Source organism: Pinus tabuliformis, chromosome 1_2 (genome assembly GCF_031772625.1).
Source record: "Pinus tabuliformis cultivar Carrire ecotype Pingquan chromosome 1_2, CPIR1, whole genome shotgun sequence".
NCBI classification, from domain to species: Eukaryota; Viridiplantae; Streptophyta; class Pinopsida; order Pinales; family Pinaceae; genus Pinus; species Pinus tabuliformis.
The window spans coordinates 797917962-797933506 of NC_142298.1; positions in this window are offsets into that span (position 1 = coordinate 797917962).

The following is a 15545-nucleotide window of genomic DNA, read 5'->3' on the forward strand; positions in this document are numbered from 1 at the left end:
AGTGGAGCAACACCAAAGACGAAACTAAGACTCTGACAACTATATTGCTTGTGCACCTATATAACCCTCAACCCCAATCAAAACAACTATGTTGCCTTGGCTTGGAATGTGTGTCAATCAACCAAGAGTATGGTAGATGCTACATCTTACAATCAAACTATTGTGAAGCCAAGATGAGTTGATAACTGAACAATACTTCTGGAGGTGTTAGACTTGCTTTTCACGAATAAGGTATATGCAGAGAGCTGGATTTCTACCAGTGTGTCGCCAAGTGTTTCAGCGGCTACAACCACCTTCCAAAACTTTTCCTTAGCCTATTTTTGGAGCCTCCCTACGAACCTTACACAACACTTTGTCTTGCTTTGTCAAGTACTCAAGCTTCAAGTGTTTTCCTCGCACAAAGGCAACCTGCCGATCACAGTTGATCCATTCCCCTCATAGGCTACTCACCCAAACTTGGCTCAGTTGCAGGCTAAGAAACTTCCCCTTGAAATTTGCGCATTTCTGTAGGGCAGCCATCCTTCCCTCCATGAGTTGTGCAATCCTCTCTGACAGCCTGCTGGACTCCAGGATTGCGCAATCCTGCCAACCAAACCTCCTAGCAGGATTTGCGCAAATTTTCCCAGCATTAGGCTTTTGAGCCCAGAATTTGCACAAATCTGGGCAGCAGTAAGCTACTCTACCTAGAAATTGTGCAATCTCCTAGGCAGCCAACCCAACTCCCAACCAAAAATGCGTATTTTTCTCCAGCAGTCGAGCAGTCTCTTGCATGTGCAGTTGAGTTGACCGGTTTCCCCCGGGACTGAGCAAAACCAAATTGCATGCATGGGCTTCTTCTCCCAAGGTAGCATGCAAATGCATCCCTTGTTTCAAGGATCTATGTTTAGCAGTTGGGGGTTACATGCAAGGAGCAATTTCAAAACCTCCTGCCAAGTGTTGCTTCCCCTAGATTCGTGGCATGTGTGTCACAACCTCGATGTTATCAAAACTCATCAACTGGATGTTGCAAAGCTCATTCCTCACATCAACCTTGCAACTCTGAGATCCCACATCACATCTAGGAGTAGTCAGCACATTCAACTCAGTTGTTTTGGGGTAAGCCCGCTTCCCATGCCTTGTGTTGCATTTTTGTCGCTTTTTGTGTTTTCGCTTGTAGGAGTACTGTTTGCTTGATTTCTTTGAGCGCTTGCTGTGTTTACATATATGCTAGCTTTTCCTAGCTCTGTTTCACTTTTCGTTGCTATCTCACTATTGTCGCATGCATGAAACTGTTTTGCATGGACGTTTGCCCAACTGACAAACTGCCTCACCCACATGCATGTTGATCTGTTTGTTGAATCTTTCATTCATGTTTTGCATGCACTTCCAATCACTTATGCTATCACTTAGTGTTTCCATGTATTGACTGACTTACTTGCTTTCAGTCGCCTATCGGCAAGTCGGGCCAACCTTGGCCTAGGCTTTTCCTTCACCAAGGTTGTATTGCACAATCTGGAAAAGGAAGGCTCACCTTCCTCTCCAAATTTTCCAATTCCTACCTGACACTAGCCTTCAGGACTGTTTTGCGCATTTCTGGAGGACAGTTGCTGCTTGGCCCAAGAAATTACACAGATCTGTCCCTAGGCTAGCAATCCTTCCCAGCTGGAATTCTGCATTGCGCAATCCCAATAGTCAGTAGCCAGACTAGACTGTGCATTTCACAGTTGCAACAGTCAGCCAGTCTCCCAGAAGCACAGACTGTGCCTTGGGCAGTCTTCACAGTTAGTCTACTGACCTCCTGGCTGAAATTGTGCAACCTTCATGACCATTCACCCAGGTATGTTGTAAGTCAGTTCTCATGTTCATTTTGGTTTTTGACTAACAGATTGCTTGCTATGAGTGTTTCCATGTCTCCAGGCATCGTAGGTGTTCATATGCCTCTTAGCAGTATAGGTACAATGTTTTCGAGGAGAGTAGAGATGAGGAAACCATTCAGAGCACGCTTGGGAATGCAGTCAATCAAGTGTCTATGAGCTTTCCTACTCACGAAGACATCAAGTTATTCGTAGACAAGGACATCAAGCGGAAACATCATAGGGAGAAGCATCATGAACACCAACTGAAGACAACATACCAAATGCAACAAATGCAAGGGGAGGGTTGTTGACAACATAGTGGCAGAACAAGGTTGCAAGCTCAAGTAGGTCCATTGATGATGAAAGCAACTTTGGAGACTCCAGCTATGGAGTGACGGCACGACATGAAGATTGCGTGAAGGCAGAAGATGTAACAAAGGAGGAGTTTCATGTGCTGAAGTAGCAACTCAGGAATATCATGAATTTGCCCAAACAGATGAATGAGTTGCAGCAGAATCAGGAACAACAGTGGGCGCAACATGCACTCACAGATGAAACTGTGCCTGGACAAGTTAAATATCCATCCCAATAGCTAACACAGAGCAGACATGGTGAGTAGTGTGCTTGATCGCATGAAAGAGATTCAGCAACATACATGTCATTGTGCGCACGCATGCAATCCAACCCATTCAACACGCTCACTAAGGCGAAGACAAGAAGCAAGTCCAACTGGAGCCGAACGTGTACTTTGGCAAGTTTATGCGCATGACCGCCAACACACACTTGAATATCAACACATACACTATGCATCAGTGTGCTGCCGGTTTAGCTGCACCTAAGAAGACCATGCGCATGTTAGCAAATGAGTTGGATGAAGGGGCCGAACCAATGCACTGGTTGCAACAGAAGTAAGAGCGTGCTTAAGTAAGATGTCACCATGAGGTTCATGCACACCATCATGGACGACCAAGCTTGGCATCAACTCACTAGCTCCACCATCAAAAGCATGTCAAAGAGTTGGTTTCACCACAACGGACCAAGTGTCAGTGATGTCTTGCAAGGCTTGCTCAAGCCATGTTGTCTCACATGAGTACATGTGCATTGTAATGTTGAGTCATGTCAAGTGTAAGTCAAGTGTCAACAATTGGATGTAATAGTCATAGAGTAGGTGAAGAGTCATGAGGGTAGTTGAATTGTCACAAAGGGAAATGTCAAGGGCCACCCCACCCTTTGCTATAAGTAGTCCCTCATAACTCATTGTATGGGTTTTTGGTTAGCCAAGCTTCTACTACGACTATTTTGAATAAGGCTCGTACAATATTGTAATGCGCCTTGGCTTCTCCACTGCATGGAGATAGTACATCTATTTGGAGGAGCAGGTAGATGTGGCTGTAACATTCCACTGTTGGGGCTAGCAGGTTTACATGGATGTATTGTATGATTTTGACTTACACTTCTTTATATAATAAGAGCCAACACATTTTCATGCATATGTTGTTATTGTAGTTAGATTGCTTTGGTTTCTTTAATGATATGTGTTGTTTAACTTACGTACTTGTGTATGAACTGATTCACATGCAATTATATGAATATTGTTGTTAATGTGTTGCATATGTTGTTAATTCTGTCGCTGTTCGTGTCGACTTCTCTGATGGACATTAGCGAGACCTTTCACTTGAACCTTGCTATAACAACCGTCACAATCATCTTGGAGTGATCCATGAGTGTTGTACGTGTTATCTTACCTTGTATGATGTGACTGCCCCATCCGAGTGGACTACTCCACCGAAAGCTGTGCATGTACTTGTGTGTTCCTAGCCAAGTTGGGACTGATCCCTTTCAACCTAGAACTCACCTTCACCTCCTTCCCCTTTAGAAGTGTTGGAACCTCTCATGCACCTTCCTTGACTCACTGCATTAGTCACACCCTTACTGCTGACAAAGTTATTCTACTTGCCTCTATGCGACACCGTGGTCAAGGCATTACCTTACGACCCACTGCTGGGACTCCTACACCAAATAGTTTGAGGTTTAATTGGGACTTCTTATCGGGGAGATCCCCTTGACGTGTTGGCGTGTCCAGCACCATCAACAGCAAGGAACCAAAATTCTTTCAAATTGATGTTATTGCTCACATCTCATCTGAGGAAGCTCCACCCCTTGGGGGACTAGAGGATGAAGTTGAGGAAACCCAGCAGGACGATGATCTCATAGCTACGCCAGCTGAACCAGTTATCTCACTACATGATTTAGCGGACATTTTTGCACCCCAAACTCTCAAAATCAGCGGCTTTCTTAAACATCACCCTGTGGTAGTATTGATTGATAGTGGAAACACTCATAAATTTATCCATAAGCGATTTGTCGATGTTGTCCATTGTTTTGTAAGGGAAATCTATAATTCTTGGTCCTTATTACTGATGGGGGGACAATGAAATGTGAAGGCCACTGTGAAAATATTAAACTTCAGATGGGAGAGTACCACCTAAAGACCCACATGTTTGCGATTAACATGGGTGGTTGTGACATTGTCTTGGGTGTTGAATGGCTTCGCACACTAGGCCCAATCAGAATTGATTTCCAGGAGTTATATATGAGCTTTAAGCAAAATGACCACATTCATACACTCCATGGACTCCAGGCAAGTGCTCCTTCTATCATCAGCTCACATCGAATGGAAAAGTTGTTGAAAAAGAGCCATCATAGAGTCATCGCCCAATTTAATGCCATCCAAGCCATAAAATCCCCTACTCTTCATATTCATCCTGAGATGCAACAGGTCTTAAATCACCGCTAGCTGGTATTTGACAAACCTAAAGAGCTTCCACCCTCTAGAGGGGAACATGATCATAGCATCACTTTGGTCCCAGGGGCCCAACTGCCTAATGTGTGCCCATATCGATATCCTTTTGCTCGAAAGAATGAAATTGAAAAAATCATCAAGGAACTCCTTGAAGCATGTTTTATTCATCCTAGCATCAGTCTCTATTCATCACCATTGGTCATGGTGCTAAAGAAATATAGAGAATAGCACATGTGTACGGAATTTCGGGCCCTCAACAAGCTCACTTGCAAAGACAAATTCCCTATTCCGGTTGTTGATGATCTGCTTGATGAACTACATGGTGCTCAATTCTTTACCAAGCTATATCTTTACTCTGGCTATCAACAAATACGCATGGAAGAAGTATTCCCAAGACCACTTTCCGAACTCATGAAGGCCATTATGAATTCTTGGTCATGCCATTTGGTCTCTATAATGCTCCATCTACTTTTCAAAGCCTCATGAATCACTTGCTGAAACCATATCTCCAAAAATTTGTCCTCATTTTCTTTGATGACATTCTCATCTACAACCTAACCTGGGAAAAACATCTTCATCATGTAGACCTGATCTTGCAACTGCTTCGGAATCACAAATTATTTGTCAAATTGTCCAAGTGTTATTTTGGCATGGAAGAAGTTGAGTATTTGGGACACATTGTGGGTCGTGAAGGTGTCAAAGTTGATGCCAAAAAGATACAGGCAATGCAAGATTGGCCCCAACCAAAAACCTTGAAGAGTTTGAGGGGATTCTTGGGTCTCACTAGCTACTATCGCAAATTTGTCTACAATTCTGGTCGCATTGCTATACCCCTCACTAACCTTCTCAAGAAAAATTCATTCCTCTGGATTGGTGCAACACAATAGGTGTTTGTGGCTCTCAAATAGGCCATGTGTTCCATTCCAGTATTGGCACTACCCGACTTCACCAAATCTTTTGTGATTGAATGTGATGCTTCAGGTACTAGTATTGGTGTTGTCTTAATGCAGGAAGGCCGATCTTTGGCTTTCACCAGCCAACAACTAAGTGGGAAATATTTGGGACAATCTACCTATGAGAAAGAGATGATGGCCATCTTACATGCAGTAGATACTTGGCGACCATACTTATTGGTGTGACATTTCCAAACCCGCACAAACCATCAAGGCCTCAAATATTTTTTGGAGCAACATCTGTCATCGCCACAATGAAATAAATGGCTAGCCAAAATGTTGGGATATGATTATGAGATAATTTATAAGGAAGGGTGTAACAATGTAGTAGAAAATTCTTTATCGCGCCAATTTGAGGATGAAAGCACCATGCTATCAATCTCTCTTCCCATGCTAGATTGGATTGAAGAAGCCCACAAGGAATGGTTTTCACACCCCTCTCTCTCCCAACTCATTAATAACATGAGAGCAGATCCTAATTCCTCAGTTGGTTACTCTTGGAAGGATAAGATTCTTCACTACAAGGGTCAAGTAGTTATATCGGTAACATCCACCCTCAAAACTCACATTTTGGCAGAGTTGCACTCATCTTCCACTGCAAGGCATGCAGGATTTTAGAAGATTTATGTTCGCACTCGTCGTTCTTTCTTTTGGATGGGCATGAAAAATGAAATTCTTACTTTTGTAGCTGAATGTGATGTGTGTCAATGCCACAAAGGAGAAACAATCAAGTTACCAGGAACCTTACAACCATTGCCAATCCCTGCCTCCATCTAGACGGATGTTTCTATGGATTTCATTACTAGTCTCCCAAAGTTGGGCAACAAATCCGTCATCATGGTGGTTGTGGAAAAACTTTCTAAATATGCTCATTTTTGCGCTCTACCCCACCCATTTACCCCCACTTTGGTGGCTCAAGCTTTCATGGACCAGATCTTCAAACTACATGGCATGCCAACTTCCATTGTGTCTGATCGTGACCCGAATTTCACTAGCAAATTTTGGCAAGAACTTTTCAAGCTACAAGGCACCCAACTCCAACTAAGTATTGCCTATCATCCCCAAACTGATGGTAAAGCTGAAGCAGTCAAAAAATGTTTGGAGACATACCTAAGGTGCTTCACTTCAGAAAAGCAGCTTCAAGGGTACAATGGCTACCTTTAGTTGAATGGTGGTATAATACTAACTATCATGAAGCCACCAAGATGACTCCATATGAAGTAGTGTATGTCCAACTCCAACCTTCACCTATTTCTTAAATCTCTGGATGCTCTAAGGTGCAAGTAGTTGATCAAATCCTACAGAACCATGCTGCCATGCTAGCTCGTCTCAAATATAATATCCATAAAGCTCAGAATCGAATGAAGCAACATGTAGACCAACATCGTTCAGGGCACACATTTCAAGAAGGGGATCAGGTATTCCTACAAATGCAACCATATAAGCAAACATCGCTCAAAGAAAAGGGCTTCCAGAAATTAGCTTCAAAATTCTACCGACCTTATCAAATACTTCAGCACATTGGAGTAGTAGCCTACAAGTTGGCCTTGCCACCAACTTAAAAAATCCATCCAGTGTTCCATGTATCATGCCTCAAGAAAGTGGAGGGGAAAAATGCAGAATTCAAACTAGTCTACCCGAATTGTATGAGGAAGGTTCACTCTGGCTCCAACCTGAACAGGTCCTCGATGCTCTTTAAAGACATCTACGTGGTCGCACCATCAAGGAAGTCCTCGTCAAGTGGAAAGACACCTCTCCAGCAGATGCGTCCTGGGAACCAACCACTATTCTTCAGCAGTTTCCACAACTTCAACCTTGAGGACAAGGCTGCTTTTGATGGGGGAGGGCATGTTAGGGTCCAACCATAGCCCCTTTATTTATGTAATAAACCCAATAGGGTTGAGTCATAGTTATAGTTAGTTAAAGAGTTAATAAATCCTGTATTAATAATTGTAAGTGGTTAAACCACATTTAAGAAAGGGACCACAGTTAGTTGCAAACAAGCCATAATTAATAAATAAAGTGGTTAACCCATGTTATGCAAAGGACAACTAGTCGTTAGGTTGTTGAAGGTCATTTAGCTATAAATAGTCGTAGTTAGAAGGGAAAGATCATCGAGTCTTATTTTGAAATTGAGGTCTGCTCTGCTGGAGGTTGCCCCCTCAAAGAGGCAAGTGAACATTTATTTTATCTATGAATAATAAAATACTTGTTGTTTTTCTCATTTTATTATGTGTTCTAGGTTGTATTTATTTGCGTATTTGGTATTTTGGAATTTCTTGCAGGTCAAGAGCATAACATAGTCTCGCTGAGCACATGTTTATCTTGTTGGTTTGAGATGACTTGTCATCGGGTCATGCTAAGTATGTGATCACAATGTCATGTATGCACAAGTTCACTTGCTCTCACACTTAGCCATTTTTCCTAAAAATTTGTCGAACAAACAACCCTCCTTCAACCAGACCCCGACTGAGCTACACGCGTGGTCTCAGTTCTCAGTGACCCTCCTCTGCTGCCCATAACTATTCAGAGCCTGACGCTGTCTTCCGGGGAAACCTACACTATGCAATCCTGGAAGTGAGCAATCCCACTTCTTCTCAGAACTACGTAGAAGTTGTCCCCAAGTCCGATAAAATCTGCGCTTCCCGCAAGATCACTCATTAAGCCTCCCTCTGGTCTACTGGAAAACCTAAACTTCAATATGACCCAGGGCTGCACTGCTCCCCAAAACTGCACAAAAGGTTCCCAGCTAAATGCCCTACACTATCTGTAGAAACTGCACAATCATGTGAGTCGGGCCCCTGCTGCCTGTGACTGTAATGGTCCAAGGAATTGTACAGATTTGGTTGGAAGGCCCCTTGTTGGCTTGTCCTGCTCTCCCTCTAAGAATTACACAGATTTGATTGGCAGGCCCCCTGCTGGCTTGCCTTTCTCTCCCTCCGAAAATTGCGTAGTTTTGACTGACACTCTCCCTCCTACCCTGCTCTGCACTCATCCTGGAAACTGCGCAGAAATTGCTTGTCCGACACTGTCTCTCAGAAATGCGCAGTCATGACTAGCAGCTCCCTGGAGCCCGATCCAACCTTGATTTGGAAAAATACGCAAAAATTTATGCCAATACCTATTGCTTCCTGCTCTGTCTTCCTTGGAGAAACTATGCTGATTCCCAGCTAGACCCCCGGATGACCTACCTAGTCCTCATCTTGGAAATTGCATAGAATTGCCCAGAAGTTCCTCCCGACACCCTGGCTTGTCTTCCTCCTAGCTGGGTTCTTCCTTGCATCTCTCATTGCTGACCCAGATTGCTCAAATCTACCTCCTAGTGACATATTTTTTTTCTGATAATGCTCTGGAGCCTGGCATCCTAGCCTGAGCTATGCTCTTTGCAGTTTCAGTGTCTTGTCCTCCCTCCCAGTCACTTGCACCCGAAACAGAAAACAATGCATCATGTTAGACTAGGAGATTTTTGTATTTGATGTTGTCTCATCATGAGTGATTGAAGAAATAGGTATAATGATGAAACATGGCATGACGACAAACGAGATGAAGAAGGAGTACATGCTAGAAGACTTTTTCACAGTTGAATGAACGTACAAAGAATGTTGAGCAGCAAGTGAAAGGGACACATACATGTGCACCATAAATTAGAGACTAAGAACATTGAAGACCTTGCGCACTTTTCCATGTAGAGGTGAAGACATGATACATCGATAGCACACCCATCACTCAGCATCATAGCAGCTTGACACAGACACCATAGTCAGCTAGTACATGTCAGTAGTGTCATGTTGATTTGCGTCATGAGTTGTCTCGGCCACATCACTACTATGGGCCATACTTGTTGTAATCAAATGTAATGTAATGTAAAAGTGCAAGAGACGCACATATGAAGTTTAAGAGTCACGTCAGTTAAAAGGTCATAGGAATTCAAACAATCATGAGGGAAGTCGAAGAGTCACAAGGGTCAGTTACCCCACTTGGCTATATATACCCTTGAATTGTATGAGCAAAGGACTTTTCACCTTGGCTCCTCTCACATAGCTTTAAGAGTCTATAGTCTGTTCTTTGAGGAGTGAGGAGTGACTCCAATGTCCCATTGTTGGGGTTAGTGATGTATGGTGTACAACTGTGTCTTGGAAATTTTTCTTAATTCAGAATCATGTCTCAGGCCAACACGTTTTCATGCATGTTTTGTATTTGTTTGTAAGACTATTCTTTAAATGTTTGTAATGCATGCTTTCTTAACCTGTACTAAGATAGTTGAACTACTTTAGTTGTTTTAGTACTTACATTATTGAAGATGTGTTGTATTGTTTATCACTGGTATCTCAACCGTGTGGACTACTCCGTCGAACATTAGACATACCATACTTGTGTTTTCTTGGTTATACTGACCTTCACCCCTGTGTGGACTACCCCGTTGGACGGTGTACATGTTTTTCTCTTGTACTTTGGTTATAACGATTACCGCATCCGCTGTGGACAATTCCGCTAGATGCTGGACAGACCCTTGTTGCTTCACGTGTGGCTCTCCCTGGGTAGTATTACTACCTGTCATCTAGAGGCTCACTTTTACCCTCTCCCTTATAGTAAGAGAACCCGGACACAAAGTTACATCACGCTCTCACCAGGCATACTCACCTCACTTTCTTGAAGTTGCAAGCATAACACTCTCATGTGATGAACAACAAGAGCTAAGGAAAATATTTAAGATAATGGCAATCGGGCCATCGTACCGGATGGGACTCCTACACCAAACAATGTGAGGTCTAGTTGGGAATTCAGATTGGGGAGATCCCCTAAATGTTGGTGGGTCCAACATCGTCATCATTTCTAGCTCTAGAAAAAGGGCCACCAGTAGTTTATGGTTGAATGTTCTCTCAACCCCACTTATCCATCATCTGGTTAAGGAAATAACACGGACTCCCTCTCTCCCACACTAAACTCTAAAGTTGGTTACTCCTCACCTCCCAAACCCGAACACGAAATTTTCATATCATCACATCCGTGTTGTCCATCCCATTACCTGTCAATTTTCCAAAGTTATTGGATTGATCCCAGGAGTAAAAACTCTTCCCTCTTCATTAAGGAAACAAAATACTACACGCACACGAGTGGTAGTCGCGTCTGTTGAAGAAGTAATCCTCACCACTCTTGAAGAGCTGGCAGAAGCTATTGGGAATGAAGAGGAACATTCTGCTTTCCTAGAAGGAGAAGAAGTTAACAACGCACTCTTGGGCTCTAGTTTTGGCGGAGGCAGTGAAGGGGAAGGCAACAAAGGAGGCAGAGGCGGAGACAAACCAACAGATTAAGAGGTTGAACTGTCAGATTCAAAAGAATAGGAGGATGACGAAGAAGAAGACAATATGGCTGATCAAAATCTAGAATGGATGATAGAGGCCCCATTGGCACTCCAGGGTGTCTTGCACAAGATGCCAATACACGTAGGGAAGCTGTTAACGAAATATGACCCTAAAAGAACATTGAAGGCATAAGACCATCTAGACACGTTCTACCTACATCTGTAGACACTCGAGGTACGTTATGATGATGTTGCAAGTAGACTGTTTCCATGTACCTTGGATGGTAGAGCTACTGTATGGTACCAAAGCCTTCCTGTCAACTCCATTTAGAATTGGGGGATGCTCAAGAGAATTTTCCTTGAGAAATTTTCTGAGGAAAAAACCCCCGCCATGTTATTAAAAGATTTGGGTAGTCCCAAGATGGAGTAGAAAGAAAAAGTGAAGGATTTTAACCAGAGGTTTAATTGTATCTTGAACCAGTTGACTCTAGACAATAAACCTCATGACTTCATCACATTTGACTACTACACATCTGTGCTATTGACCAGTATTGTGCAGTTTGTCAAGAGAGCTACGAAACCAACACTTTCAGAAAATTGCCAAGAAACAATTGATGTGGAGAAAGACTTGCACGCGATTGGAGTCATTGTAGATGATGAACTAGCTAAGGACTCCAAAGACACTGGAAGGAGGTCTCAAACTACTATGAGTAAGGTAAAGGAAATGGAAATAAGTGAAATTGAGACCCTTACTCGTCTCCTCTAGTCCTTGACAACCGAAGTAGCAAAACTCAAGAAACAAACGACCGAGATAGCAGTGAACAACAAACATCCTAGATTTGCACAGAGGAAGAATGTGACATTAGGTAGTAGCAGTAGTGACCCAGCTAAATCTGTGCAGAGCTCCAATGTTGTGTTCCAAGTGGACTAAATTGCAAAGGATAACTTGTGTGCAGCCCACGGAGAACGACATTCAGAGAAGTCTTGTCCAGAATGGAATCGAGTTGTGGGAACTATGGCTTTAAGGTTGAATGATCATTTTAAAGCCAGTGAGCAGGTTCAGCCAAAAGATGAAGATGAATAAGAGGATGTTTCATTTGATGAAGCTCCAAGTTCTGGGCACATAGTTAACATATATCAATGTATTAATTCTACCTAGAAGAAAACAACCATCAAGAAGGAGCCCCCAAAGAATAGTCGATACAACTCAAGAAGTCAAGGGGGTCTGCTGTGATTGAGATACTAAAAGAAAAATTTAAACAACTTCTCAGAACAATTGATCCACTGACATCCTCAACACAGAAAACACAGAGAAATTCCAGGAAGACAACTATAACGAAAGACACGTCAGTGAGCAACAAACTCCAAAACGCTCCAATGAACAGTACAAACAAAAGTCTTCCCCTGGAAAACTCGGTGAGTCTTCCCACTTTGGACTACAATATTGTTGAAGATATGAAGGAGACCCGTGCAAATATTTCTCTGTACGAGTTAATGAAGCTCATGGGTCAGCGGGATATTCTTTTGCGTGCACTGGGGAAAATCTCCACAGACAATGTTGCCACTTCCAGCAAGGGACCAAACAAGTCTCCTGGATAACTCTCATATATTCTCAATGCGCTTCACATGGAAGAAACGAACTCACTCTGCCCACCATTTTTTTTTATCATTCGAAATATTTAACTTCAATGTCCACAATTGTTTGGTTGACTCTGGTGCACCAATCAATGTCATGCCACTCTCCATTGCTAAACAGATCAATGTGCAATGGAGCAGTGCAACTGCACAGATCATCCAACTTGACCGAACACGTGTATCAACCATTGGTGAACTCCGGGATCATCCAACTTGACTGAACATGTGTACCAGCCATTGGTGAACTCCGGGATGTGATCATCATGTTATCATCCGACGAACGAGTTCATCAGTGCATTAACATTGTGATCGTGGACATCTTGGAAACATATAGCTTATTGCTCAGTAGAGACTAGTCCAGTCAGTTGTAAGGATATTTTGCTACAAACTGGTCACACTTATGGCTTCCGTACCAGGGAAGAAACAACTAGATTCAAGTGTTGTTGAAGAGATATATGAAACATAACGTTACTCCCTTGGATGGTCAGAATGAATGTTGGCTTTTGCAGAAATTCTGTTCGGCAATTTCTTTCTAGAAACGTAGCCGGGGTGTTATCTTGCACAATTGATCCCCACCCCACCAAATACACAGTTGGGTATCCTTCCTTTCCCAACTGGTGGAAATGAAACTTGTATAATACATTGTAACTGTAGTAGTAGTAGTGTTAGCAATACTAGTGTGGCAAGCGGTCCTTGTACATATGACTTGTGGACCTTGTATTTCAATAGATCCAAAACACATGATGGCTTTGGATCCAGGTGTGTTTTGATTGACCCAAGGCAAAGGAAACACTTATTCTCAAGACGCTTGGATTTCAAGTGCACGAACAATACTTTCGAATATGAAGCACTCATTTTGGGTTTACAGAAATCCCTCAGCCTCAATGTTGCTATGCTAAAAGTGGTAGGTGATTCAGAGATTATGGCACGATAGGTACATAGGACCATACACTATGTCTCACCTTGTCTTAAGAGTTACCAACAAGAGGTATGGTGGCTTATCTCTAATTTCCAAGATTTTAATATCATATTTGTACCAAGAATGTGCAATGCAGCTACAAATGCTTTGGGAAATGCAACTGCTAGGAATAAACTACCTAGGGATAGATTTACTGTTGAAATTTTGTATAAGCCATCTATCCTTGACAACATAACTAATTTGTTTGTTTTTTACGATGATGAACAGATACTGCATTTCATGGCCAACCCTGACATCTTCAAAGATGTAGCGATAGATGAAGATGTGCATGAGAAGTCTCTGCAAGACACAACTGATGACAATAAAATCAACCTCATCCCTAAGGGTGTGGTTTCACTCGAGAAGCTATATGAATTGCAGAACGCTTCAAGGGACCCAGGAACACCAAAACCCATAGTCCCACATTGATTCATGAATAGATTAATCCGGGAACAGATAGAGATCCGAAGTTCATGAATCGCGGTATGTGTTGCAAACCAGAAGAGCGACAAGCCTTTGTCCATCTGTTTAGGTAGTACTGTGATGTATTTGCATGGAAATATGATGACTTGAAAACATATGACACACAAATAATCTAACACATCATTTCGATCAAAGAAGGGGTCAAGCTATTTCAACAGAAGCTTAGAAAATTCCATTTGTCACTTGAACTCCTCATACAGAAAGAATTGACCAAGTTGTTTGATGCTCTGGTCCTGTTAGGAAGAAGTTTGGGGAGATCCGCATGTGCATAGATTTCGTAAATCAGAATCAAGCCTCGGAGCAAGACAATTACCCTATGCCGTCTATGGAGCACATCTTGCAGACAATATCTGGAGCATAAATTTTTTCTCTGCTTGAAAGTTTTTCCGGATATTACCAGGTTCTGGTAGCATAACCTGACAGACTTAAAATTACATTCCATACCAAGTGGTGTACGTTTTCCTATCAAAGAATTCCATTTGGGTTGGTAAATGCAGGCGCAACCTTTCAGTGTGCTATGGACATCACCTTCTGTGGGCTCATCAGACAGAGCGTGGTGGTTTGCCTTGATGATGTGACAGTATTTTCCAGAAAATGGTTAGACCACCTGCACCATCTTAAGAATATCTTTGAGCGATGTCGAAAGTATGGGATATCCTTGAATCATAAGAAGAGCATCTTTGTCATGTCTGAGGGGAACATTTTTGGGCATATCATCAGCAAGAGTGGGATCAAGGTTGATCCAGATTGCGTTCAGGCTATCATGCAGATTCCTTACCCAGTAAACAAGAAATATATGCAGTCCTTCTTGGGGAAAATCAAATTCCTCTGGAAGTTCATCTTAGATTATGTGCATATTGTCAAACCTATACAAGAGATGATCAAGAAGGATGTATTTTACAGCTGGGGAAAGAAGGAAAAGGACACGCTCTCTTGTATCAAGCGGGCGATAACAAATGCACCTGTGTTATACAACCCAAATTTCAACAAATATTTTTTACTTTATACTTTCGCTTCCGGAAATTCACTCGTTGTAGTGGTCACTTAGAAGGATGAGATGAACAACGAATGCCCCATATCCTTCATGAGCACAAGCATGCAGGGACCCAAGCTTAACTATCTCGTTGTGGATAAACAAGCATACGTTGTATACAAGGCGGTGAAACACTTCAGACCCTACTTTCTAAAAAATCATTGCATAGTATTTGTGTCGCACCCAACAGTCAGATCACTTCTTGTTCAACAAGAGTTGGGTGAAAGACATGCAAATTTGATGACAAGACTACAAGAGTATGATCTTGATATCAAGAAAATTCACACTATCAAGGGTCACAGTCTTTGCAGACTTGTAGTAGAAGTGATACATGCACAAGAGGAAGAAGAAGAGATCGATGGATGGGAGCAAGAAATCAATATGTATAATGTAGAGCGAGCACCACCCACTTTGCACAATAAATCTTGGTATGAAGAAGTGTGCTAGTACCTTGAACACGAAACCATTCCGTCTCATTTTTCCATGCAGTAGAAGAGGGCACTCTCACTCAAAGCCTTACCTTACTAGTTCGTGCACGAAATT